Here is a 26,615-nt window from a genome sequence, read left to right on the forward strand (position 1 = left end):
CATTCCCTGGAGACACAGGTGCCTTTGGCTCAAGGACTCCCCAGGGACCCCGCTGAATGGCTTTGCATTGTAGTGTGAGATCTTCCCACACACCCCTCTTTCTTTCCTCCTCTCTACACTTCACTTGGCATCTGACCTGCATCAAGGTGATGGCTCTCCCAGCCTCTCCTGGCCTTTCTGGCCTCCCCCTCCACTTCCCCTAATAAATCTCTTGCATGTTTAACCCCATTTTAGCATCTGCTCTTTTGGAAGACCCGGATTAACACAGGTGCCAGGGAGGCAACTAACAAGTCTCTATCTTTTTTTTTTTTTTTAATTTTTCAAGGTTTTATTTATTTATTTGACAGGAGAGAGAGAGAGAGAGAGAGAGAGAGCACAAGCAGGGGGAGTGGCAGAGGGAGAGGGAGAAGCAGACTGCCCACTGAACAGGGAGCCCGATGCGGGGCTCAATCCCAGGACCCTGGGATCATGACCTGAGCTGAAGGCAGAAGCTTAACTGACTGAGCCAACCCAACAAATCTCTACCTTTAATCAAAAGTTCTAGAGTTTGCTCGGTAAGTTCTTCCCCCATATCTTATTTGACTTTTAGCTTTGCTTACAGAAACTGCTGGGGACACAAAAGCCTTGAAGTTGATATAACAATATTGACTTCTTGGCTGATAACCCTGCCTTCTATTTGCCAAGCACTCAATGATTTACAAAGCCCTTTATGGTACATAGCTTCATCTGAGCTTTACAAAAATGCAGTGAGGCAGGTGGAATTATTTGATGTTAGTCATAGGAGACTGATACTCTGAGAGGTCAAAATGAATGGTTTAAAGTCCCGTAGATTTATGTCACCGCTGTGCCTAAAAAATTTTCAATGACTCCTCGTTGCCTTCAAAACAAACACCAAGCTATTAATGTGATGCAAAACTGCCCTGTGCTTTGGCAGTAGACATACTGAGCTATGTTCAATGTTCCAAGAAGGGCACCTGGCCTTTGCACATGCTGTTCCGTCTTCCTGAAATTCCTTTCCGTACCCTCTTCTGGTATCAACTAACTCTCTTCCTATAAGAAGATATTCTTTAAGACTGGATCATGTGTTCCTTTGGGTTCCCCAGCAACCTGTACTTATCCATTTCATAGCACTCGGCAAAATACATTGTAACATATACTGTAACATATACTGTAATTGACACTAAGTAGGACTGATCATCATCTGTCGCCAGAGGAAGAAACAGAATTAGGGAAGTGGAGTGTATTAGTCAGAGTTCTCCAGAAAAACAACCAGAAGGAGATAAGCAGATAGATAACATAAGGAACTGGCTTGCACAATTATGAAGGCTGAGAAGTCCCAGGACCTGCAGTTGGCAAGCTGGGGACCCAGGAGAGCCCATGTGTCGTTCCAGTCTGAGTCCGAAGGCCCCAGAACCAGGAGAGCCAGTGATACATTTCTAGCCCGAAAGCCGCTAGGCTTGAGATCTGAGAAGAGCTGCTGTTTCCATCCAAATTCAAAGGCTGGAAAAAGACTAACATCCCAGCTCAAGCAGTCAGGCAGGGAGAAGTTTCCTCTAACGCACAGACTTTTCTTCTGTTCAGGTCTTCAGTGAGGCCCACCCACCCTGGGGAGGGCGATCTACTTAACTGAGTCTACTGATTCAAATGTTCATCTCCTCCAGAAACACCCGCACAGACACACCTGGAATAATGTCTGGCAAAAAGTCTGTGCACCCAGTGGCCCAGTCAAGTAGACCCATAAAAGGAAACATCACACGGAGTAATTACACAAGGTTGCATGACAGTCGGTGACAGGGCTGGAGCACAGAGGCTGTCTCCAAGCCTCGTTTTATGCGGACATGTTACTGTCCCTTCGGACAAGACAGCCACGGGCTGGTGACACCTGCATGATCCATCTGGAGTTCCTGGATTTCTTACGTACTAGGTGCCAGGCTGTATGCTTGGCATTTTACTTACATCCCCATGACCTTGGACTGTCATTGTCTCCAGATGCATGGATATTTGTTGAGTGAACACATCCCGTTTGCCACTTATTAGGGGATTCAAACCCCGGACCATCTGACTCTACAACCAGTGCTTCTGACTGTTGCATCGTCCTTCTGGAAAAGGAGGGCTTGTTTTCCCAATCCCTGATTTCTTACCTCCTAGGCACATGTCCTCCTGGGGCTTGACTTTGTCTCTCCAGCCGGCTGCAGGCTGGGGAGGGCCCGTGAGCAGATGCAGGAACTTGAAATCACAGCTGCCCTGGGGCAGGCCGAGCAAGGAGGCATCATCCCTTTGCCAGAGCAGATTTCCCCGGAGCTCCATGGTGCCGCTGAACAGACGCTGGGGGCAGGAGCCTGGCCACGCACCTTGCAGCTCAGCTCACATGCGCTCTGGCCCTTTCTACCCCAGGTTCCCAAGATGCACAGGGGGGTGCTGGGTCTGCCATGCCAGGCGGTAGCTCTGTTGAGGGGATTTGTATTTTTCTTTTCCTTTCTCTTTTTAAATCTCAGCAGTAGCTGCTCCTCCGTCCATGGCGGGTTCTGAGTGTCTCAGAGAGGCATCACTATTGACAGAAGAGGCCCCAGCGCCCAGCAGGGGTTGCAGTTTCAGCAGATATGCTGAGCAAGCTCATTAGGATGGTGTCTCGGCACCCTTTGGCAGCCCCAATTACTTGGCTCTGAGCAACATGAATATGGATCAGTGAGAGGAATGGGATCATGTGGATTAGGGTGTTGTTTTTTTCTTTTCTTTTCTCTTTTTTAAACACAGAGACAGTATAGAGTAGGATTTTAAGGTCAGTACTTTTGCAGTCAGAGAGACCTGGCTTCCAATTCCATCTCTGCCCTTTACTACCCATGTGACCTTGGGAAAGGGCATTTGCCACTCTGAACCTCAGTTTCCTTATCTGTAAAATGATCCTCATGATAATGAATACTGCAAAGGCGTATTGTTAGGATCACATGACTTGATGCATTTAGCACAGGGCCTGAGTGTTCAATAAATGTAGCAGTTCCTAGTGCTCCATCTGGAAGCAATCACATCCAGAGCAGCTGGTTTCTTTCCTACGGGTGAGGAAACCTTTTCCAAGAGTCTCCCTGCAGATTTTCCCTTATGGTTCATTGGCCAGAATTGGGTTATATGCTCACTCCTGGGCCAGTCACTTGCTAGAGGAATAGAACTTCTATTGTTGGCCTCGACCAGTGCTTGTTAGACAAAATTAGGTCACACCACCACTCCTGATTGGCATCCAGTTGAAGGTTGCCAAGCATGGCAAGAAGCAGGAAAATAACTTATAATGAGGAGAAAAATTAGTCAATTGAAATGGACGCAGAACAGACACATATGTTAGAATTAGCTAAGAAGGACCTTAAAACCGGCATTCTAACTGTATTCCATGAGTCTCAGATGTTAGGTAGAAATACAGAAGACATAAAAAAAAAAAAGTCCCAAACTGACCTTTCAGGGATGAAAACTCCCATGTGTGAGATGAAAAATATGCCAAACGCAATTAACCACAGATTAGATGTTGCAGAAGAAAAGATTAGCGAAGTTGAAGACTCGGCAATAGAAATTATCCAAAGTGGAACCCACAGAGGGAAAAGAATTTTAAAAAAATGAACAGAGCATCAGTGAGCTGTTGGACAACTTCAAACAGCCCAAGATATGTTTAATTGGAGTCCTTGAGGGAAAGAAGAGAAATACAGGATGAAAGATGTGAAGAAAGACTGGCCGAACATTTGCTATATTAGATGGAAAGCTTCGGCATCAAGTGTATCCTGGTTCAATGCCCCTCAGCACCCGTGTGAGCCTGGGTACATTAGTCACCTGTTCTGAGCTTTGTGGTGAGTCCAGCTTCACCGAGTAACCTCCCTCACAGGGCCACTGTGAGGCCCACAGGAGATGTGGTTCATGGAGCACTTGCCACAGAGCCTGGAACGTGGTGAGCCCCTGGTAGTGTTCTGCTGTGACTTCTATTACAGCCTTTTCCAGCTCTGGTCTTCTGTGGTTCACAGAGATTCCAGTGTTGACCCTTTGACTGATTGATTGATTGAATGATTGATTCATTCATTCATTTAATTTTTTTAGAGAGAGAGAGAGTATGCATGTGCACACTTGTGAGCAGGGGCGTGGGGAAGGGGGCAGAGGGTAAGGGAGAAAGAGAGAATCCCAAGCAGGCTGCACACCCAGCACGGAGCCCGACATGGGGCTTGATCTCACGACCCCGAGATCATGACCTGAGCTGAAATCAAGAGTTGGCCACTTAACTGGCTGAGTCACCCAGGTACCCCGACCCTTTGGTTCATTTAATAATAACTGACATTTATTGGGTGCTTATGATAGCTCAGGTTCTGTGCTAACTGCTTTATTTGTATTAACTTATGAAGTACTTAATACCAAACTCTGAGGAATATATATTTTTACACCCAGCTCCATTTTATGGATGAGAAAACGGAGGCCCACAGGGTTAAGCAGCTTGCCTGAGGCCACAGCTAGTGAAGACAGTCAGCTCTGTTAACTCCTCAGAGGCTCTGATCATATCTTGGCCAACCTCTTTATTTTATAGTTCATGAAACTGAGGCCCAGAGAGGCTGAGGGGTCTTACCAGAGGCTGCACAGCAAGTCTGTGGGAGGGCCAGGGCTAGAATCCAATGCCTAGCCTAGAGCTGGTTTCATTCCCCTCCAGGACCTCTCTAACAGGCTATGATTCCCAAGGCTTTTTAGTCAATGTATTTGTCAATATCTGCAACCAATTTCCTGGGTTCAGCCTGGTGCCCGGCGCAAAACCTCCTTCCTTTTCTTCACTCTTTATCTTCCAGTACAGGTGAGCAGCTCACTTAAGTCCTCTCCTCTCCCCCCAGCTTCCAGGAGGCTTGATGGAATAATTCATGCAAACATCTTACTTTCAGGGCCATTTGCATTCAAAAGCACTGCTGGGAGTGAACAATGCTTAACCTAAAGTAATGAGTTTCCGGTGGGCAGGATTGGAGGTTTTGTGATGGGCGGAGAATCTCACCAGCACCCCTAAATCATACTAATCATTTATTCTCTCTTGCTTTATTCATTCAATTTTTTGGTTATCTTTCTGGGCACTTCCAAGGGCCAGGGATTTTACTTGGTATTGGGAAAACAAAAGTAAAGATGGGTAGGGCATTGTCCCTGCCTTTGGGGAAGGCAGAGAAAGGAACAGATGACTACAATTGGGATGATCATTGTTATGACCCAGGATGGAATGCCTGTCTCACTACTTGGGCCCATCAGGGCAGGCTTCCTGGAGGAAGGGACCTAAGTTGAGTTTTGGAGGATTAATACAATGTCACCTCTTCCCACCAGAGAGAGCTCCATGAGAGTAGAGGCTAGCAGTCAGAACAATGCCCAGCATTGCAGGTGCTCAATAAGTATTTGTTGAATGAATGCCTAGAAAAATAAAGATCCGGGAAGGGATTCCAGGCAGAAGGAACAGCATGTGCAAAGGCATGAGAATGCAAAGGACACAACACATTTGGGAATGGCAGGAAGCTCACGGTGGCTTTCACACAGGGTACGTGGAGGGGATGGATGAGTCAAGGCTGTGAATCAGAATAGGAAGGTCCTTGAACCAGAGGCTGAGTTTGGACCTGAGTCTAGAGTTTGAAGCAGGGCACTAACATGATCAGCTTTGTGCTACAGAAAGAGCATCCTATTTATTGTGTGAACAAGAAAATGGGGATGAGGGGAAGATGGGAGTGTGGGGCTGGAGGCCCAGAGCAGCATCTGTTCTCGGAGTTTGCACAAGGACCCCTAGCGAGAAAGCCAAGCTTGACTGGGGGGGCACCGAATGGGGTGGCTATTGAGACTTGAGGGAGACTTCGTCCCAGCTACACCTTCCCCGGCGTCCTGGTGTGGTCATGCAGAAAGCCCATTACTATCCCACCAGGAGAAGCTTCCCCTTGTTAAAATTCTGGACCACGGTGTCTTGTATTAAAGCTGATATTAAGCCATAAAATGTAATATGTTATGACACCATAAAATGCAGTGTAATTGCTATAAAACCATAAAATGTAATGTAACAGGCACAGTGTCTATTACACTGCCTCACAGTCTAAAAGAGTTAGCTTCCACTCTCCTTTTAGACAAACAAACAATTCCTATTCATGACTACCTCTGGAGAAAGGTATTGGAAAACCAACCCAGATGAGCATGAATTGTAATGTGCACGTCAAGGGAGGGGGCAGTGTGGTGTGCAGCAAAATCCCGAGGCTTTCAGTTAAACAGCGCCTAGCCTCCAACTCCGTCCAGTGATGTCTAGCTCAGGATCCCCAAAAGCAGAGCGAAAGATGGGAATTCAGACTAGATTTCTCTTGAAATCACATTTGCTTAGCTCCTTCCTCTGCCCTGATCTGCTTCTTTCACTCTCCTTCTCCTGTAAAGTGACTGGTGGGCTCTCATCTCCCCCACACCAGCCAGGCAGTGGTCTCAGAATCTCCCCCGCAAAAGGGACACAAGCTTCCAGCATCTCTGAGCAAGGCTTGCAGGTGTGAGATGTTGGCAGCCAACATTGGCAGTGGTTGGTGATGGGTGCCCCGGTAACGGGGGGGGGGGGCAGGAGGGTGGCACCAACAGCACAAACAAGCTTACAAATTTGTTGCACTGTCCATTTGGCTGAAAGACTTGCCTCTCTAAGCCTGAATTTTTCTCTGTGTAAAATGAGGCTAGTGCTATCGCATTGTAAGGGGCTGTGCAAATCAAATGAGATCCTAAGGAGTCCTGTCTAGTTCCAGGCCTGTACAAAGCACCTTCATATGCAGGTATCCTCTCATAAATATATCCACATACATGTCGTGTCATACACATGTACTCAGGATCACGTAATGCACATACTACGGGAAACACCACCCCATAGGTGTTTATAGAAGGAAGTATGCAAATAGAAATGAATACATATTTAAATATGCATATAGAAACAATATCAGGTACATAATAAAGCTGTCCTAACAAAAGGGGTGTCTTTTTTTTTTTTAAGATTTTATTTATTTATTTGAGAGAGAAAGACAGAGAGAGCACAAGCAGGGGGAGGGGCAGAGGCAGAGGAAGAGGGACAAGCAGGCTCCCCACTCACCGGGGAGCCGGACGTGGGGCTCCATCCCAGGACCCTGAGATCATGACCTGAGCTGAAGGCAGACGCTTAACCTGCTAAACCACCCAGGCGCCCCACAAAGGAGGTGTCTTGATAAAATAACTCAAGGCAGAGGAAGAGAGAGGGACTCCTCTGGATTGCTATGCTAAGAGGGATCCAGTGCGGCTACACCAGAGGCTCAATTACCTTGTATCCGCTCCATCCTGAAGCCAAGCTAGGAGAAGGCATCTTCATGGGGGGGATAGGGGGGATTGGTATTTGCGATAGATGGGAGGCGCCTGTGTTGGTGTGTGGTGAGGGGATGGGCAGAGTACTAACATCATCAGCCTACAGACCTGAGAGAGAGAGCTCCAAAGAGGTGATGGGGAGATCCAAGAGTCTGCGGTGAAGATCCCATGGCCATTCGGAAGTGGGGGAATGATTTAAATAGAAGTGAACAGCCACCCCATCTCCCCACCCTTCGGGGACCCTGTTCAGGTACAAACGCTTGACTGAAGCATAATGAAAAGGACTGTTCTGTGTGTTTGTTTGGATTCAGGGTATATGCACGATTAGCTCATGGGAAGGTGTTCGATCATGTAGTATATATATCCCTCCCCTTCCGCTCTTAGTAGTGCAATATGCTGGTGCCTGTTGCATCATTTAGGATTTCCATGCAGCTGCGAGAAACAGACACAAAAATATTGGCTAGCACACGTTGAAAGATTAGCCCCTTTCACAGAAAAGAAGCCCAGAGGGAGAACAGTCCAAACCTGAAGTTCTCCAGGGGCCAGAAAGTAAGGTAAACATCTGAAGGGGGCGGTGGTTACCCAGCTTCACCCAGTTGCTTCCAGGAGGCACCACATGCTCTCAACGTTGCCTGATCTTTTGATCTTTTAAAAGGAGCTTAAATCCTGGATTTGGTATGTGTCATCTGACTCCTAAATGTTAACAACTAATTAAAAATTTTGAAAGCACCAAGGACCTAGTAACACCCAGAAGTGTGACATATTTAATCCAAGGCTGCCAGTCTGTGACGGCTAATCTAGTCAGAACGATACAGAAATTCTTGTGTGTGCATACATCACTATGTGAATACGTCAATATTGTGAAAGAGTCTGGAGCTTTCTTACTGAGCTATTCTCAAGCCGTGGGTGCGTGCGCTCTGAGCCCTGGGGATTCAGCAGTGAACGATTGCATTCCCCTCGAAGTTGAGAGCTGGAGTCTTGTCCCCAGAGAGGTTCCAGGCTCTGCAGCAGGTTGGAAAAGCAGACCCATGATGAGTGGTCAAAGGGCTTTATTATAGAGCTAGACAGTTGGTGGGGCTGCTCATGTAAATCCATTACCCCTGCATCGGATGCTAAGCCTGAAGTCAAAAGGGCTGCCAGTCAGAACATATGGACATGAAATGGGAGACAGCAAGAGCAAAAGAGAACTCGTGAAGATGGGCTGGAACCCCCATCTATCTTTCTCTGGGACCCACGTATGGCTCTTGGTGCCTCCAGACTTCAGGGATGCTGTGACCTATAGGAGGACCACATAGCTGCACCTAATCCTGGCCTGGGATTTGGAAAAGTAGAAGAGAAGATCCGGCAGGAGATGGAGGGGCCATAGACTTGTCTGCTGCCCCCAAGCCCCCAAGATGGGCCACCTGATCCATGACCTGGGCGGAAGTTGTGATAGCACCTGAACTTACATTGACCCTCTGACCATAAACGCAGCCGGCTTGCGCTTCATGTTGTTAAGGTTCATGAAAAAAAAAAATTAAAACCAATCAATTACATAGTAATTACTAAAAGCTTACTGTGCAGTCACCAAAAAGACAGTTTGCAAACCCGGGACACTCAAACCAAAACATGGAATGAGGTTCAGAGATACATCGTTACCACGCAGCTTATATGGTGCGTAGGTGGTGAGTGTTCATTCTATACTGTGACCAGGGACAATATTTGAATGTTCTTAAATGAAAGGGAATTGGTTAGTGGTGATCTCCTATCAATCTGGGGGAACTATTTAAGTTTTGCTTCTGATTTTCGGAGGCATAAGCTAGCAGTGACCCAGGTCAAGCTAACCCTACTTGTTTTGCAAAATAAGCTGAATTAAGCTTTGCTGGTGTGACTAACTGCTTTGGTCTGCTCAAGGAATTCTCAAGTGTGGTCTCTGTCTGTGTTTGACTTTAACAACGTCCACCTTTCGAAGCTCACCCAAATTTCTCTTGTGGCCAACTGGAACGCAGAACCCTACAGGGGAGGTGATTCAGGGAAAAGGTTTGCACTTAACCAAGAAGACACCATACAAAACCACTGCAGACAGGGAAGACAGAGGGTAACAAACGAAGTGGCAATACTGTGAGAGTTCTGGAAGGGGAAGGGAGAGGGCCTGGGGGCGCTCACCCTACAGAGAGCTGAGGAGTGATGGGGAGGTAGGAGTCAGCCAGGGGAGATGCGTGCAGTGGAAGCAATTAGTGTGTGGAGGAGGGAGGAACAGAGGGAGGGAGGGGAGGGAGGAAGAGAGGGAAGGGAGGAAGAGAGATAGGAAGGGAGGAGGGTAGGAGGAAGAGGGGAGAAGCAGAGTAAGAGACAAAGGGAGAAAGAAGAACAGAGACAGTGAAAGAAAGAAGCGTAGAGAGAGACAGATTGGAGAGAATTAAGGAATTTACGAAGTGCATGTATTTAGAACATAGAATGGAAGAAGAATGGTATGAAATGGGCTGGAGAAATAAGCCCGGACCAATAACACAGAAACATACACACACAGAGAGATCAACACGTGTGTCTATGTAAAAATATAACGTACACATGGATGAGTGCGACTCAGCCAGTTAACACATAGTGCGCATCCACATCTGTCCATAAGGAGACACAGAAAGATACATATAATTCCCCACTGCTTCCCCTCCTTTCCCCTCACATCCCCAGGAGCAGTGGGGTTAATTCTGGTCAGATCCTGGCCCTGTTTCTGTCATTGACTTTGCCTATGGAGGGGTGGTGTGGACACACAGGGGACTGCAGCCATCGCCCGAGTAGTTCGCCCTGTTAGACATCTCATTTTGTTCTGGAGGTAAAGATGGCCCTTCTGACATGATAGCAAAGTCTGACTGCCAAACCGGGGCTTGGCTTCTGATTCATTTTACAACTCACTTTACAGTGTTATTAATGAATATAACAGACCATAAAAGCAGGGAGGAAATGAGAGAACAGCATGTCCCCACTGTGAATTTTGGTGAGACGCTCAAAGTGTGACAGTGTTGTTGGGAGCTGGGGTTTGAAAGCAGAAAGGAACAGAATGGACAAACTCAGGGTCTTCCCTCACACCTCAGCTGTCTGTGTCCCCGTGAGTGCCTGAGTGTGTGTACATGAGAAAGAACCACATGGATGCATCTCCACAGGTGCCATTGTGTGCATATTTGTTTCTGAGTATCTGGGAGAGGGAATCTAAAACCCCAGGAGCAAACCCTAAGGTTTCTAAGAAAATATATTTTCTTCTGCACCGCCAGCCCCCCTCCCTTCTGCTTACAGAGGGAAGGAAAACATGATTTCAAAATTTCTGCCAATGCTTAGTGTCAAGATGGAGACCCTGGGTTAGGTGCATCTTTCTTTTCTGAGGATGCACCACCAAGAATTTTGAATAATGCCACAGACGGTCCTGGAGTTGTCACTGATGGAGATCAGGAAAAATATTCATTTGCTTCACAAAATAGAATAAAATTTTGCAGATGTCCCCTGGCACAGGGAAGTTGGAGAAGGATGCAGATCCGGGGAGTGAGAAGGCATAAACAGAAAAGGTATCAGGCAGGGAACTAGGGGGAAGGACAGTCTGCGAGACTTTAAGGAGCTTTAAGAATGGAGATGTTGAGTGTTAACATTTTAGGTTGTTTCCTGTTTCACACTGCGCTGTAATTCACTCCTGATATCACTAAACCTTCCATAAAAGTCTGAGTATTAGTTGAGGTAAAGATTAAGCTGCTGTAACAAAGAATTCCCAAATGCTGTGGATTAAAGAAGACAGAAGTTTCTTATTCGTGGAGCTGTCCTGAGGTGAGTGGTAACTGGAACGTTAGGCTTTGCTCCACACCCTCGCACAGGGAACCAGCTTCCTTCCCTAGCATTGTCCTTATCTGCATGGTTCAGCTGCATCTGAGCACATCCCTAGGCCTTTGTATAAAGGGGAAGGAAGAAAAAGAACATGATGCACAATCTTCTTTTAAGCAAATGGGGCGATGCTAAATACATCACTTTTGCTCACGTTCCGTTGGTTAAAATTTAGTCACATGGGCCATCTTGTGCCCAGGGGAGGTTGGGAAATGTAGTCCTCAGCTGAGCAGCCACGTGCTCAGCTATTGCTATGGAAGAAAGGGAGAATGGAATTTGTTAGAAAACTGACAATAAACTGAGTCTTACCTGGGTTATTGTCATAGTCTTCCACCTGCACTCTGGCTCTCTTCAGTCTATTCTGAAAGCAATAGCCACAAGTCCCGGCAAAACATGTTATTCTCTGCTCAAAAATCTCCAGTGGCCTCCCATATGCTCTGAGTAAAAGCCAAAGTCCTTGGAATTGCTTACTAAGCCCTATATGATTCCCAACCCTCACCCACTTCTAACCTCATCTCCTATCACTCCTTCCAGCCAGACCACCCTCTGTCTTCGTCAAAAATGCTAGGCATGCTCCTACCTCAGGGCCTTTGCACTTGCCGAACTATCTGCCTGAAACACTCCTTCCCAAGATATCCATGTGACTCATCCCCTTACTTCCTTAAGTCTTCACTCAAATGCCACCTTCTCATCAGTCAGGCCTTCCCTGACTGACCCCACTCCATTTAAAAATGACAACTCTATCCCGATTCTCTTTAACTCCCTTCCTCTGATTTTTCTCCATAGTACTTACCATCAGAGCACATGCGTCATATATTATAAATGTGTGCATGTGTTTGTGGTCTGTGTATGATTTATTTGATTGTCCTCACCATCAGAATATAAGCCCCAGAGGGCAGGGATTTTGTTGGATTCACATGTTCATGCCTTCAGGCTATATTAGATTGGGATGAAGAGGCTGGATCTTTATGCTCTTATAATGACCAGTCTCTATACTAGCTGTTTTGGAAAGGGAATGAGACATCGGGCAAGATAGCTCTCCACCGATGCTCGGGAAATGAGCCTGAAGGGGTATTTGAGCAGTGCAGGAGAGTGTCCCCTATTGGAGTCATTCTGTGGATCAGAGGGGAAGGAGTCAGTGTAGAAGCAGAGAGACAAGCTAGAAACACCTGGTGGGGAATGACTCTCCAGGCTGGGGGTGGTGGGAGTCCCTAGTGACTAAAGGTACAGAGGTGGGACCTCACAGGGGATCTTCACAGATTGTGAAGAGCTACTGTTCCTCTCCAGTAATAATGAGAGATGCTTGCAAATGAAGGCTGGGGCTTTGCTGTTAGTTGGAAACAAGATGCCCCACCCGGGAAATGAATCTCCCTGTCCCCACACCTCGGGGCTGGCTCTTTAAGATCCAAAGGACAAAGCAAACCAATATAAGCGTTCTTGGCAAACCAGGTGCCCCCCAGCCAGTCCCCAGTTTTCTGACAAGCTGTGTCACAGGACTGATGGAGTGATTACATTTGGTGCTGAACAGACTCAGGTCCTAAATAATGTCTCTGTAAGAGACCTGCTGTCTGAGATGCCAACTGCATCTGCCCTGTATTTCATTAGGGCTCCCAAGGCAAAACAGAGCCCAGTAAGTGGGGAGAGGTCACGGTCTGAGCACTTTGCATTCTGCAAGAGTTCTTTGGAGTTCGGTAAAAAGCTCATTGCATGGAGCTTCCAAAACCAAACTTCCAGGCAGGAACAGTGACTCACAGTGTGACTTTGAGCAAGACATTTCCTTCTTAGGCTTCAGTCACCCCATACACAAACCAGTGGGGAAAGGGGGACATTCATTGGTCCCTAATGGCTCTTGAATATTCATAACGTTTTCCTTTTAGGGAAGGGCTTATGATGTGCTGAGCTCTTTATAAGGGTTATCTCATTTAATCCTTACAAGAATCCTATGACGTCAGCATTACTATGTGAGGAAACCGAGGCTCAGAGAGGTTAAGTAACTTGTTCAGCTGTTAACAAGTAACAGCTACTTAGTGTCGGGTCTGGATTTGAAAGCCAGCAATGGACCTTACAGTCTAAATCCCTCTGTTTTAGTTTTGTTAACAATAATCTTAAGGGTTCAGACTATTTTTCACCTTACAGTCTAGGGGAAGATGATTTATCCAAGGTCACCTACAGTTAGGTTTGCAACTTCCAAATGTCAGTCTGACGCTCGGCTCTGGGCTGTCTTGCCCTTGGGCTGGAATTGTGTGTAGGACTCTGTAGAATGTACTTATTGGTATTGCCCAAGAGGACCAGAGTTTGGGGCGGATGTGTTGGGGAGGTCTGGACTTGACGTTGACGAGACTTTTCAACAGTTATGACAAATCTTATCCTGGCAAAAAGCCAGATCTCATCCTGCCTCGAGCTTCTTAAATTCTCTGACCTGAAGCCTAAGGAGACAGCCAGGTCTGTTCTTGCTTCCTCCTCAAACAGCTGGTACAGCAGGCAGTAGGCAGGACGTCCCCCAGGCCCTGCCACCTACTGCAGGGAAGAAAACTAACCCAAGAAGCCGCATGGTCGCCTGTGAACCTGGTTGGAGTTCTGTGCTGGTCAGGGTTCAGGGAGAAGAGCACTCGTACTTTCTGGGGGTGGTGGAAATAGGTACCTTTCTGGAGGAAAATTTTGGCCACTTGCATTGAAACTCTTAAAAATGTGCATTCCCTTGTTGAAGATGCTCTCATTAAATATATAAATATATTCGCAAGGAAACAAGACTGCAAGTTTAACCACGGAACAGTGAACAGTGGTTGTTTCTGGGTGGTGGGTTTTTAAGGATATATATTTCAAAATTAATAGACAATTTTTTGAGCAATTTTAGATTTGCTGAAAAATTGAGCAGGAAGCACAGTTTTCAGTACCCCTCCCCCACAGCTTCCTTTATTACTAACCCCACCTTGCATTGGTCTGGTGCATTTGTTACTATTGAAGAGCCAATATTGGTACATTATTAGTAAGTGAAGTCCACAGTTTACTTAGGGTTCCCTCTTGATGTGCATTCTGTGGGTTGGACATAGTATAGTGACATGTATCTGCGATTATGGTGTCATACAGGATAGTTTCACTGCCCTAAAAATCCCCTATTCTCCACCTGCCCATCCTTCCCTTCCTCCCTCCCTCCCCCCAAACCCCTGGCAACCACTGATCTTTTTAATGTCTCCATAGTTTTGTCTTTCCCAGAATGACATACAGCTTTAATCATACAGTATGATGCCTTTTCAGGTTGGCTTCTTTACTTTACAATATACATTTAAGGTTCCTCCTTGTCTTTTCATGGCTGGATAGTTCATTTCTTTTTAGCACCGAGTAATGTTCCATTGTCTGGATGGACCACAGTTTGTTTATCCATTCACCTGTTAAAGGACATCTTGGTTGCTTCCAAGTTTTGGCAATAGTGAATAAAGCTGCTGTAAACATTCAAGTGTAGGGTTTTTTTGTTTTTGTTTTTTTGTAGAGATGAGTTTTCAGCTCATTTGAGTAAATATCAAGGAGCGCAATTGCTGGATTGTATGGTAAGAGTATGTTTAGAAACCCCCAGGACTGTCTTCCAACATGGTTGTACCATTTTGCATTTTCACCAGCAATGAATAAGCGTTCCTATGGCTCCACATCCTCACCAGCATTTGGTGTTGTCCATGTTCTGGGTTTTAGCCATCCTAATAGGTATGTAATGGTATCTACTTATTGCTTTAACTTTCAGTCCTCCAATAAACTATGATGTTGAGCATTTTTCATATACTTAGATCCCATCTGTGTATCTTCTTTGGTGGGGTGTCTATTCAGATCTTTTGTCCATTTTTTATTTGGGTTGTTTGCTTTCATATTGTTGAGCTTTAAAAGCTCTTTGTATATTCTGGATACCAGCCCTTTACCAGATATGTGCCTCACAAAGATTTTATCCCTTCTGTGGTTTATCTTCTCATTCTCTTAACAATGTCCTTCACAGAGTAGAAATTTTTAGTTTTAATGGAGTCCAACTTAGCAATTTACTTCTTTTGTAGATCATGCTTTTTATATTGAATCTCAAACGCCATCGCCAACCCAAGTTCATCTAGATTTTCTCCTCTTATCTTCCAGGAGTTTTATAATTCTGCATTTTACAGTTAGGTCTATGATACATTTTGAGTGAATTTTTGTTAAAGGGATATTATCTATGTTTGGAATCTTGTGGGTTGTTCTTTTTTTCTTTTTTTCCTGTATGTGGATGTCCAGTTGTTCCAGCACCATTTGCTGAAAAGACTGGCCTTTCTCCATTGAATTGCTTTTGCTCCTTTGTCAAAGATCAGTTGACTCTATTTGTGTGAGTCTATTTCTGGCTCTCTATTCTGTTGCATTGATCTTTTGTCTATTCTTTCACCAATACCACACTGTCTTGATCATAGTTGCTTTATAGTAAGTCTTGGTGTCAGGTAATGTCTGTCCTCCAACTTTGACCTTCTCTGTCAATATTGTGTTCACTATTCTGGGTCTCTTGCCTCTCCATATAAACTTTAGAATCAGTTTCTCAATAACCACAAAATAGCTTGCTGGGATTTTGATTGGGTTGCTGGGATTTTGAATGGGAATACTTTTCCTTTTTTTTGCTTATTCTGTATTTTCTAATATCTCTACAGAAGTATGATGATCCAGAGCATGGCCTTCAGAGCCTTCAAATCTGGGTCTGGATTCTAGTTCTGGTATTTATTAATTTAACAGATTTTTTTTTTGTGTGTGTGATGTTGGCTATGAACTAGGTATTGTTTGAAGCACTTTACAAAGATGAACACAACCAATCCCTGTTACAACTTTATGAGATTGGCTTATGGAAGTAGGGTCTCCATTTTACAAGTAAGGAAACTGAGACACGGAAAGGTTGGTTTAGCAGGGAGAAGTGTAGTGAGGATGTGTGGCAGACAGCTTTAAGATGGCCTCCTTTGATCAATGATGCCACCTCCTGGTGTTCCTATCCTGTGTAATTCCTTCCCCTTGAGTGTGGGTAGGATCCATGACTTGCTGCTAACCAATGGAATATGGCAAAGGTGATTATGTTGCATAAGATCATAACGTCCATCCCATTAGCATACTCTGTCCCTTGCTGGCTTTGAAGAAGCAAGTTGCCATGCTGTAGAGGCTTATATGATGAAAATAGCAAGAAACTGAGGCCATCGGTGGGACAAGCCTTGGGGAACTGAATATTGCCAACAAGCCTATGGGTTTGAAAGCGGGTCATTTACAACACTCAGGTCAGACCCCAGCCCTGGTCAACATCTTGACTGCAGCCTTATGAGAGACTCCGAAGCACAGTCTAGATAAGCCATTCTCAGACTCTGAGCCACTGTGATGAAATAAGTGTGTATTGTGTTAAGCCTCCAGGTTTGTGGTTATTTACTTTGCAGCAATAGAAAACTACTACAGGACAGAAACCAGTCATCCTCACTCCAAATCCCATTCACTCCACCTTTTTCACCTTGTTGCCTCCCTCCTTCCCAGCCGCGGGGCTTTGGGCAAGTTACTCAATCTGCCAAAGTCTCAGTTTCTTCATCTAGGCAATGAGAATAATAAAGATCCCAAATTCATAAGGTTGCTATGGGGGATGAAGGAGAAAAATCAGAGATCTTGGCAAAATGGTGGCCCTTCAATGAACGTTATCCTGCTGTTGAACCTCACAGCATCTGGAAAGGCACACAGGTATAAAAAGAACACAATCATATGCGAGGAGGCTGGTCTCGAACAAATGGGGAGTCCAGAGATTGAGGCAAAAATGGCTTTTCCATTCTATTCCTTTGAGTTCCTCTAGAATCCCACTCAGCTGTGTCTTTCCTCTGTGGCTTTTGTTCATCTTCTCTCCCCTTGCTCACATTCTCTTGCTCACATTCCCTTCCACCCCCTCCTCTCCTCCTGTGTCCCAGCCCTATCCTGAATCAGCAGAAAAGGTGACAATCTCAAAATTCAAAAATTTAAAATTGCCCTTGAAAATCCCTTAGGAGCCATCATATTACAGAGCTACATGCTGTCTCTCACTAAATCTTCCTCCAAAACTGGAGTTGATGACTGTTTATTGGGTTTCTGTTAGGAAACATGTTGAGCTACATCTATCTATCTATCTATCTATCTATCTGTCTATCTACCTACCTACCTACCTATGATCTATTTATCTAAGTAGGTATATTATTTGTATCTATGTATCTTTAAACTCTAGAATCACTCTCAGTGTGGCAAAGATGTCTTCACCCTGAGAGCTAAGTGAGAAATGACACCAACTGGGAATTTCATAAATTCACATTTCCCATCTCATGCCTATTCTGGGGCAGACGCTTAATGAGTGGAATAAGGGAGCATTATTATCAGCACACTTGTGTTGATATTTCTCTTTTTATCTTAACTTTTGAGGCTCCCACTAGTTGTATTTCATCAGTTCTAATTCTAAGCACACTATCAGTTCTAAGCACACTTTGTCTAATTTTAACCTCTCTGAAAAGGAGATGCATTTTCCAGTCTGCTGTCTGTCAGCCAGCAGGCAGGTATGAATGTGGTTCCATTCCCCGTGTCCAAGGAAACTTGGTCATAGCCGTTCATATTGTCGTCACTTCCGCCCAATTATGCACACTGCCGGTCCTTCACGGGTTGATTTTAATTGCTGTTTAAGATGTCTTCAAAAAGATTACACTACGATATGGTTTGGCATTGAAGTGGAAAGTTTCCGTGTCCACAGAAAGGCCCCCAAGCAGGACAGTGGGGTGGAGTTTTCACATTAGTGAAGCAAATGCTTGTCTTTGGGGGAATGACTCCAGGTTTATATTTTTTGCAAAGTAACAACCAAATTTTACTGAACGCCTAAAAAGTAAGAGACTAGTCGGTGAGGATGGATTGCATTTTGTCACCGAGATTTGTGCAGAAGGACTCCTTGTCACATACCAAGCCAGGCAACAGGAGGCAAGAGAAATTGCCAAATCCCTCAGAAAAGATGAAGGGAATTTTAAATGAGGCATGGTGTGACCAATTAAGGTGTTAAAAGGACTATAAAGGCAGCGGGTGGTAACTCAATTACAAAAGTTTATTTAAAAAATTTCTTAATTTTATGAAAAATAATGGTATACTAAGATCAATGATGGGGGTGCCTGGCTGGCTCAGTTGGAAGAGCATGAGACTCTTGATCTCTGGGTTGTGAGTTTGAGCCCCACATGGGGTGCAGAAATTACTAAAAAAAATAAAATAAATAAAAAAATGAAAAGATCAATGATGGATTTAATGAAAGACGGTTGAATTCAAGTTAGTTAAATTTCCGTGATGCAATTCCAACTTCATGATCAATGAACTCTCGTGGTATAACATTGAAGTGTTATTGTATTTAAAAAAAACCTCTGAACTATTCCCTCTGTCTTTCTGAAAATGTCTCCCAACAAGAGGTAGGAAAGGGGGAAAAGAGACCCCTTTATTCTGAAATCTATATGCATGTGTTTTATGGACATGCAACAATAACAAGCAAAGCTGTGTATCTCCATGAATCCAGAAATGCGGATCCTAGGAATTTATCCCGAGAAAGAAAGCATGAGTGAGTGCAACTGTCTAGTTGCCGGGATGCTTCCCTCAGCTTTGTTTATAAGAATAAAAAATTAGAAATAATTTACGCGTGCATCAATAGGAGTGAACTTAAATTATAAGACATCCATTTAATGGAATTGTAGAGTAGGCAGACGTTAAAAACGTCTGTAAAAAAAAATAAATAAAAAGGAGGATACAAGCCAAGCTTGATACCATTTTTGTAAAATAGTAATCATCATAGTAGTAGTGATAAGGTCTCTATATTCAATATATGAATATTCACGAGAAAGAAACACATGAAATATAATAGTAGTTGCCTCCTGGGACGCCTGGATGGCTCAGTTGGTTAAGCATCTGCCTCTGCTCAGGTCGTGATCTCTCCCGGGTCCTGGGACGGAGCCCCACGTTGGGCTCCCTGCTCAGTGGGGAGCCTGCTTCTCTCTCTCTCCCTCTCTCCTCCCCCCAACTTGGGCTCTCTCTCTCTCAAATAAATAAAATCATTAAAAAAAAGTAGTTGCCTCCTTCTGTGAAAGGGGGGAATGTGAGTGATTTTTATTTTCGTCTGAGTTTCTGATTCTCTTTCAAAAAATATTTTCATATAGTTAAAAATAATGAGAGGGGAAAAAAAGGAATTGATGTAGATCCTACGAGAGAAATGAAGACGAGCCACCTGCGTAGGCTTCCTCTGTGATGTCTCTTTAGACGTCCATGGGCTCCTATTCCAGTAATGACTTTGTCTGCTGAAAAAAAAAATCCTAATTATACCACTAATAAAAGCATTTCAGTGGCAAATATGTTTACTTTCGTAAACCAAGACCACAGTAGTGGAAGCCTCCAGTGTGTGTTTGCATTTGGGTGGGAAGTCAGGGAGGGCTATGCCAAGTTTGTAAATACTCCCTGCTTGGGCAAACATTTCTTTCTTTTGTTTTTCCTCTCCATATCCTGTAGGAGGGAGGAAGCTTTTGTTTTGGCCACCAGCAATTTCTTTCTCAGTGGGTATGTGTAGAAGAATGCAACAGGGAGGTGGTGATTACTGGAATTGGCTCTCATAGGGACTGAAGGTTTGTGTCCCACACCCCCCCCCCAACATTCATATGTTGGAGCTCTCCTCTGGGTGGCTGTGTTTGCAGATGGGGTTTCTAAGGAAGTAATAATACTTAAATGAGGTTATAAGGGTGGGGCCCTGATCTGATAGGATTGGTGTCCTTATAAGCTCACTGTGTGTGTGTGTGTGTGTGTGCGCGCGCCTACGAGCGCGTGCTCATGCATGCATGTACATGCACTGAGGAAGGGTCCCTGAGGGCACAGTGAGAATGCAGCCCTCTGCAAGCCCAGAAGGTGGGTCTCACCAGACATCAAATCAGCAGCACCTTGATGTTGGACTTCCTAGTCTCCAAAACTGAGCACCAGATTTCCACTGTTTAAACCGCTGAGTCTATGGAATTCTAGGTAACTCTGTTTTGGCTGCCTCTCGCTGAGACACTGAGGATCTGTCCTGGTCTGAAGGCAGAGACCATCATTCCTGATCAATAGCCAAGATGTTTGGACCCTCATCCCCCTTTTCACCTTGATTCTTTTTTTATTTGAGAGAGAGCGAGAGATAGAGAGCCTGTGGGAGCATGAGCAGGGGACAGGAGTGGGGAGGGACAGAGAGAGAGGAAGCAGACTCCCCACTGAGTGGTAAGCCCCATTCGGGGCTTGATCTCGGGCTGAGATCGTGACCTGAGCCAAAACCAAGAGTCGGACTCTTAACCAACTATATCCCCCCGGCACCCCTCACGTAGATTCTTTACTTGAGTCTCCCTCTTCATGCCAAGAGCTTCATGCCAAGAGCAAAACAAGGCAGCAGTGAGAATGTTAACACTGGTCTCTTCACCCAGGGTGTCATCCCCTTCCTGCCCCCTGCCCCCCGCCCACACAAGTCTCTCCCTGCTCTTGCCTCATGACCATCATAAGGTGTGTGAGCCTGTATCATTCAGTGGGCCCTTAAGTTGGTCTCTTCCCTACAGGAAGTGTGTCTTGTTCCTCATTTTATCCCCAGCACCTAGAAAAGTCTGTCAGATAGGAAGCACTCATTAAATATCATTAAATATCTGTTGTAGAATAAATGAACGAAGATGAATGAGCAACATAGGAGTGCCTGGACCATAAAAATCCCAGATTCTTGGACCTTTTGAAATAATCTAATTCAGCAGTTTCCAAAGCTCTGGTTTCTGGATCCCTTGACACACTTAAAAATTACGGAGGACCCCAAAGAGAGTGTGTGTGTGATTAGACCTATCAGTAGTTACCATATTAGAAATTAAAGCTAACATATTTTTAAAATATTTATTTAGAAATTCATTTAAAAATAATAATAGGCCCATGAGATGCTCAAAGATGTTATGTCAGTTGCCCAAGATCACACAGCGGGCCAGTAGCAGAAACTGGGATTCAAACCCAGAGTTAGGTGTTTGAGTTTTGGCTTAGTTCATTATCCACATTCCTGGAGCATAACTAAATGCTTGTGAGTTGAAAAAAAATGAAGAGGATAGGCTTCTCTCAAAATGCGGGCTTCCCTTAGAGCCCAGAGAGGGTGGGAGTACCCCAGAGGGTCAAGGACAGAGCTGGAGGGTCAGGACTGGCAAAATTGGTTGTGAATCTTGGTGGACTTCCCTCAGACCTCATAAAAGATGCTCCGAGGCCAATCCACCAAAAATCAAATCCATGATATGTAGTTCTCTGAAAAATCAAGTTGCTAATGACCAATTGCTCAAATTAGTCAAATTTTCCAAACCTCATTTAAGGAAAATTCTCATCAATTATAGTTAATGAATATCAATATACTCCTCCTGAATATAGTCAATGACTACATTCTTCTACATGTGGTATTTTAATATGCTCCCTGGTAATACTCGATGAATTTATACTTCTTGAATATCTTACCCCCAAATTTATTCAAGATATTTTAATTATATTCAAGACTCTAAGATATTCAAGAATATATTCTTCATTAAAAGATAGTCATAAGAAAACTAAACAGCTCCCATGATATTTAGCTTTAGACAAATTGAGCTGGAAATGCTGCTGAGAATATGAAATGCTGCTGAGAATATATTCAAGACCAATTTATTAAGAGGACCATATTCATAGTCATTGAAAATCTTCAAGAAAGCTAGTCAAGGCATGTTTGGCAAATATAGCAAACCGGTGAGTTGGGGGTCAGTCTGTTAGCACATGCTGGTCCAAGGTCTCTTGTGCCCATCTGGGGCCATGCATCTCTCGATTCCATGGGAGACTTGGGAGGGACAAGTCCTATTACAAGACTATGAGTTGTTGGTTTTTTTTTTTAATTATTATATTATGTTAATCACCATACATTAGATCATTAGTTTTTGATGTAGTGTTCCATGATTCATTGTGCATAACACCCAGTGCTCCATGCAGAACGTGCCCTCCTTAATACCCACCACCAGGCTAACCCATTCCCCCACCCCCAAGACTATGAGTTGTATCTGGACGCTCAGAGGATAAGAAATCATTATGTCCCCAAATACCACCTTGACCCTTTGGTCACTTCTGTGAGAGGGGAAAAACATAGAAGAGAAAAAGAGAGAGAGGGGGGCTCATTTTGGCTGCAACATACTGCCAAGGACTTTGTGGGCTTTATTTCTCTTAATCAACCCAAGGTTATGAAAATTATCCCTTTTACTAATGAGGACGTTGAGCCTCAGACATGGGAAGACTTGCCCAACATTATCTAGTTATTCAGGGGCAAAGTGGGGATGTGAACTCCAGCAGACTGGGGATGTGAACTCAGGCTGAGTGGAGATGTGAACTCAGGCTGAGTGGGGATGTAAACTCAGGTGGAATGAGGGTTTGGACTGAGACAGTGGGATTTCAGAACTTGAGGTCTAGGCCATTGGACCGTACATTCTCCCACAAAGACGACAGGGAATCCATGAACAGAAAAACAAAGGTCTGGAGGCCTGGGGCTTTGCAGTGAAGGAATCTGGGAGCCATAAGGGGATTTGGTGGCATGTCCGTCTGGATGTTAGAGCAAGCAGGAGAAGGAATTATGAGTCACATGGACAGGCTCCCTTTCTTTCTCTTTGCCATGTAGAAATGAAAATGATAGAAATTCTGATGATCTATTTATTTGTTTGTCCCATAGACACTTAGAGCTCAGATCCAGCTATATTACGTTCCTGAAACATAAAAAAAGCTAAACACAAAGAACTGTGGTCAGAGCAACGTTAACCACTGGCTTAGAAGCTCGCTTGGCTTCCAGAAGCAACTTTATAGAAGTTTTCCAAAATACTCACTTTGTTCTTTCCAGGGGGAAAAAGCCCTTTTATTTTTGTTCTTTATTATCCAAGTAAGACATACATTGCATGTATATTGCTGATAAACAAACAAACAAGATACATATAAGCTAAAATAATAAAATAAAAATCACCAATAAATCTTCACTCCCCTACTCCAAAAAATCATTGTTAATAATGGATATATTTTTTTCCCCAGGGCTGTTTTTATGCAATTTTCAAATGGGATCATATTGCACATGTTATTTCATAACCCGATTCCCTTAATGTATTATGATCTTATTCATAAAAGCAACTTCACATCATTTTTATTAATTGCAGATTTCTGCTTGTTGATGATCTATTCCCCGTCCCCAAAGAGGTGAGAGATGGGGAAACACTTCGGGCCTGCCTGGGGTGTTGATTTGCAGGGTCAGGGACCCTCAGAGGGGACATAAGAGGGCTTTAGTGGGTGGGTCTTTAAGGAGGGGCCACCTGCAGTCTCTCCCTGGCTAGTCAGGGCTCAGGAGACTGCTGATGGGGAAAATCTGGGGAGCCCTTAGAATAATATTCCGCCAGTGTCATGAGGCTGTGAGCAGGTGCCCTCACCTTCTTAGGTTCCTCTGTCAAATGGGGCTGCTTTGAGAATTGTATGTGGTAAACCCGTTGGGTTCCCACACAGCGCCTACTCCTTTTCCCTCTGAGCTCCGTGGATCTAACACAAGACACTTCCATTGACACTGGAGGGTCTGCAAGCCCCTCCCAAGGACAATGGAATCGAGTAGCGTTTATTCCAAGACAGTAACGTTTGTCAGGGCACAGCAGAATTTGGCAGGACAGCGTGACTGGTGCCTCTGAATGTTGGGAACTTGGCTCTGAGGCCCCTGTGCCCTGGGCCTCAGCATCCTTTCTCTCCCCACGGGGTAGGGGTGGGGCTGGCTTTCCCACCCCCAGGTCCTCCTCTTCCGCTTCCTGCTTAGTGTTCCTTCACAGTTCCCAACTGTGTCTTTTTGCAGAGACCCACCACCGAGAGAAGAAGCTTGATGCTGTGGATGATGGGAAGTTGGTGAAGCCCTTGGGTGGTGACCTGGTGCTGGACCGCCTTTTCCTAGACGTCATTTAACATCTGAGAATAATTGCAGAGAATAGACATCCTCCAAGTAGTCACTTTCCTATGCAAAAGAGACTCCGCAACAATAACTTATTTCTAGCCAGTTAGTGAGATAAACCTAAAAAACTCACCCCAGTGCCCATAGAAAGCACGCCATATGTGCTATTACTATGCTTATGACCCCTTGGAAAGGCATAGAAAAGCATGAGGATCCTGCATCTGGGCACCGGTGGGGAGTCTGAGACAAACACCGTTCCTGCAAAGAGACCCTCTCCCACCTCCCGCCGCCCCCGCCCCGGAACTAGCCCCAGGCAGGCTGCATGCTGGGGAGTATTTTCATACCCCCTCACCGCCTGAAGACAGCCAGGGTGTCACTAGGCAGATAAATGTGCTCATCCTCTCCCGCTGAAATTGGCACGTCCGGTGTGGAGCGTCAATGATTTATTTACCAGTGACAGTTCTGCTCTGGGGTGGAAGTGCCCTGGTTTGCTGAGTGGTTCATTCATTTGTCTTTGTTGGCAGTGCAAGCCCGTGGGATCCCCATCTCGGCTCAATGCCTTATTTCTTCCGTATCTTGCTGCTCACACTGAATGGGGTAGGCATGAGGGGCTCGTGGTGTGCTTGCCTTCTCACCCGCAGAAGCACCCTTTTGGGTCTGCTTTGGGTGGGGTGGTCCCGGGGGATGATGCTGGAGGTGGAGGGAGGCCTTATGTGGAATTAGAGAAACCACATCTTACAGTCATGGACCTTTTTAAGATGCCACAGGAATCAGATTGCTCTGGGCTCAAATGCTGTCTCTGCTGTTTATTAGTTGTGTGGCCTCAAGCGAATGGCCTGACCTCTCTGATCCTTGAGTTCCTCATCTGTTATGAGGGAATAATAACACCCATTTCCCCGCTGTCTGGTGAGGATAGAATACTTAAAGCACCTGACACGTAGTAAAGTGAGGCTGACATATGAAGGAAGTTCTTAAAAAAAGGCAGCAATTATTCCTATCTTTATCCTCATTATTATTCCCCTGGGCTCAGAACAGGTCCCTGGAGAAGGAGGGAGTGTTCCCTTCAGGCTTTTGAGATACCAGAGCTGGAAGCAACTTAGAGGAAAAGCCAGACAGCTGGGTTGAAGCTCTGACTTCCTACACTTTCTCTGTGTGAGATCTTGAGGCCAGGTACTCTGAGCCTCTGTGTCCCCACCTGTCAAATGGAAAGTAGCTGGCTTCGAGGGCATTCTGTGAAGATCGATTTTCTTCTCCCCTCGTTACTCGAAAAATGCTTTACGATTTACAAAGGGTCCTGATCCTCATTATCTGATGCGTATACTCATCAGGGACACTCCAGTCCCTGATTCATGAATAGGGAAACAGGGGCTGAGGGAAATGCAGCAACTGGTCTCAACTCATATTCATTCATTTAACAAATATTTATGGAGTGCCTACTGTACACCAGCTGCTGTTTTAGGTGCTTCGGATAGATTGATGAATAAGACAGGCAAAAAATATCCCTGTCCTCACAGAGCTTACATTCTAGGGGTACGACACAGATAACAAACAATGGAAATAATAAATACAGAAATTATATAGCATGTTAGAAAGTGATAAGTCTTATGGGAAAAATAGATCGCGACAAGGGGGCTCAGGAATGATGGATGAAGGGGGAGGCCTGCAGTTTTAAAGAGGGTGTTCAGGATGAGCCTCATTGAGAAGGTGACAGCTGAGCAAACGTTTGAAGGAGATGAGAGTGTCAGCCACGCAGATGGAGGAAGAGCCTCCCAGGCAGAGACAATTGCACGTGCAAAGGCCCTGAGGTGGCAGGCTGTGTGCCTGAGGTGTTCACGAACAGAGAGGGGTGCAGTGGGGAAAGTGGGAAGGGATGAGGTTGAAGGGCCACAGAGGGAATGCATTGTGTGTATGGAGAGAATCCTTTAGGGCTTTGTAGCCATAATAAGGACAACAGCTTTTACTCTGAATGAATTAAGGAGTTATAGGAGGGTTTGAGTAAAGTCAAGCCATGGTCTGAGTAATATTTTCCCAGGATCACTCTGGCTGTTGTGGCTGAATTGACTGTGAGGTACCCATCTGCAGATGGATGTATAAACAAAATGTGGTCTATCCATACAGGGAGATATTATCCAGCCATAAAAAGGAAAGATGTTCAGACACCTGCTACGACATGGACAAACCTTAAGGACATGACGCTTAGCAAGAGAAGTCAGATACAAAAGGACAAATACTGTATGAGTCCACTTTTATGAGCTGTCTAGAGTAAGCACATTCACAGAGATGGAAAGTAGGTTAGAGATTCCCAGGGACCGGGGGAGGGAGGAATGGGGAGTTTTGTGCTTAATGCCTACAGAGTTCCGTTTGCAGTCATGAAAAGGTTTTGGAAATAGCAGCAACGGTTGCACAAATTGTGCATGTCATCAATGCCACCAAATCGTGCACTTGCAAACAAAGGGTTAAATGGTAAATTCTATTATATATGTTATTTACCGCCATGAAC

The 26,615-nt window shown here is 44.9% G+C and overlaps 1 long non-coding RNA gene across 1 annotated transcript; it reads left to right on the top strand.

The window, feature by feature from the left end:
* The first annotated feature begins 231 nt into the window (after positions 1-231).
* LOC118553859 (uncharacterized) lies at positions 232-26,615 on the top strand. The gene is made up of 3 exons (XR_004926240.2): positions 232-554; positions 23,349-23,388; positions 24,023-26,615. It is a non-coding gene; the product is annotated as an uncharacterized LOC118553859 (long non-coding RNA).

The sequence above is a fragment of the Halichoerus grypus genome, chromosome 13 (assembly GCF_964656455.1).
Source record: "Halichoerus grypus chromosome 13, mHalGry1.hap1.1, whole genome shotgun sequence".
Classification (NCBI taxonomy): domain Eukaryota; kingdom Metazoa; phylum Chordata; class Mammalia; order Carnivora; family Phocidae; genus Halichoerus; species Halichoerus grypus.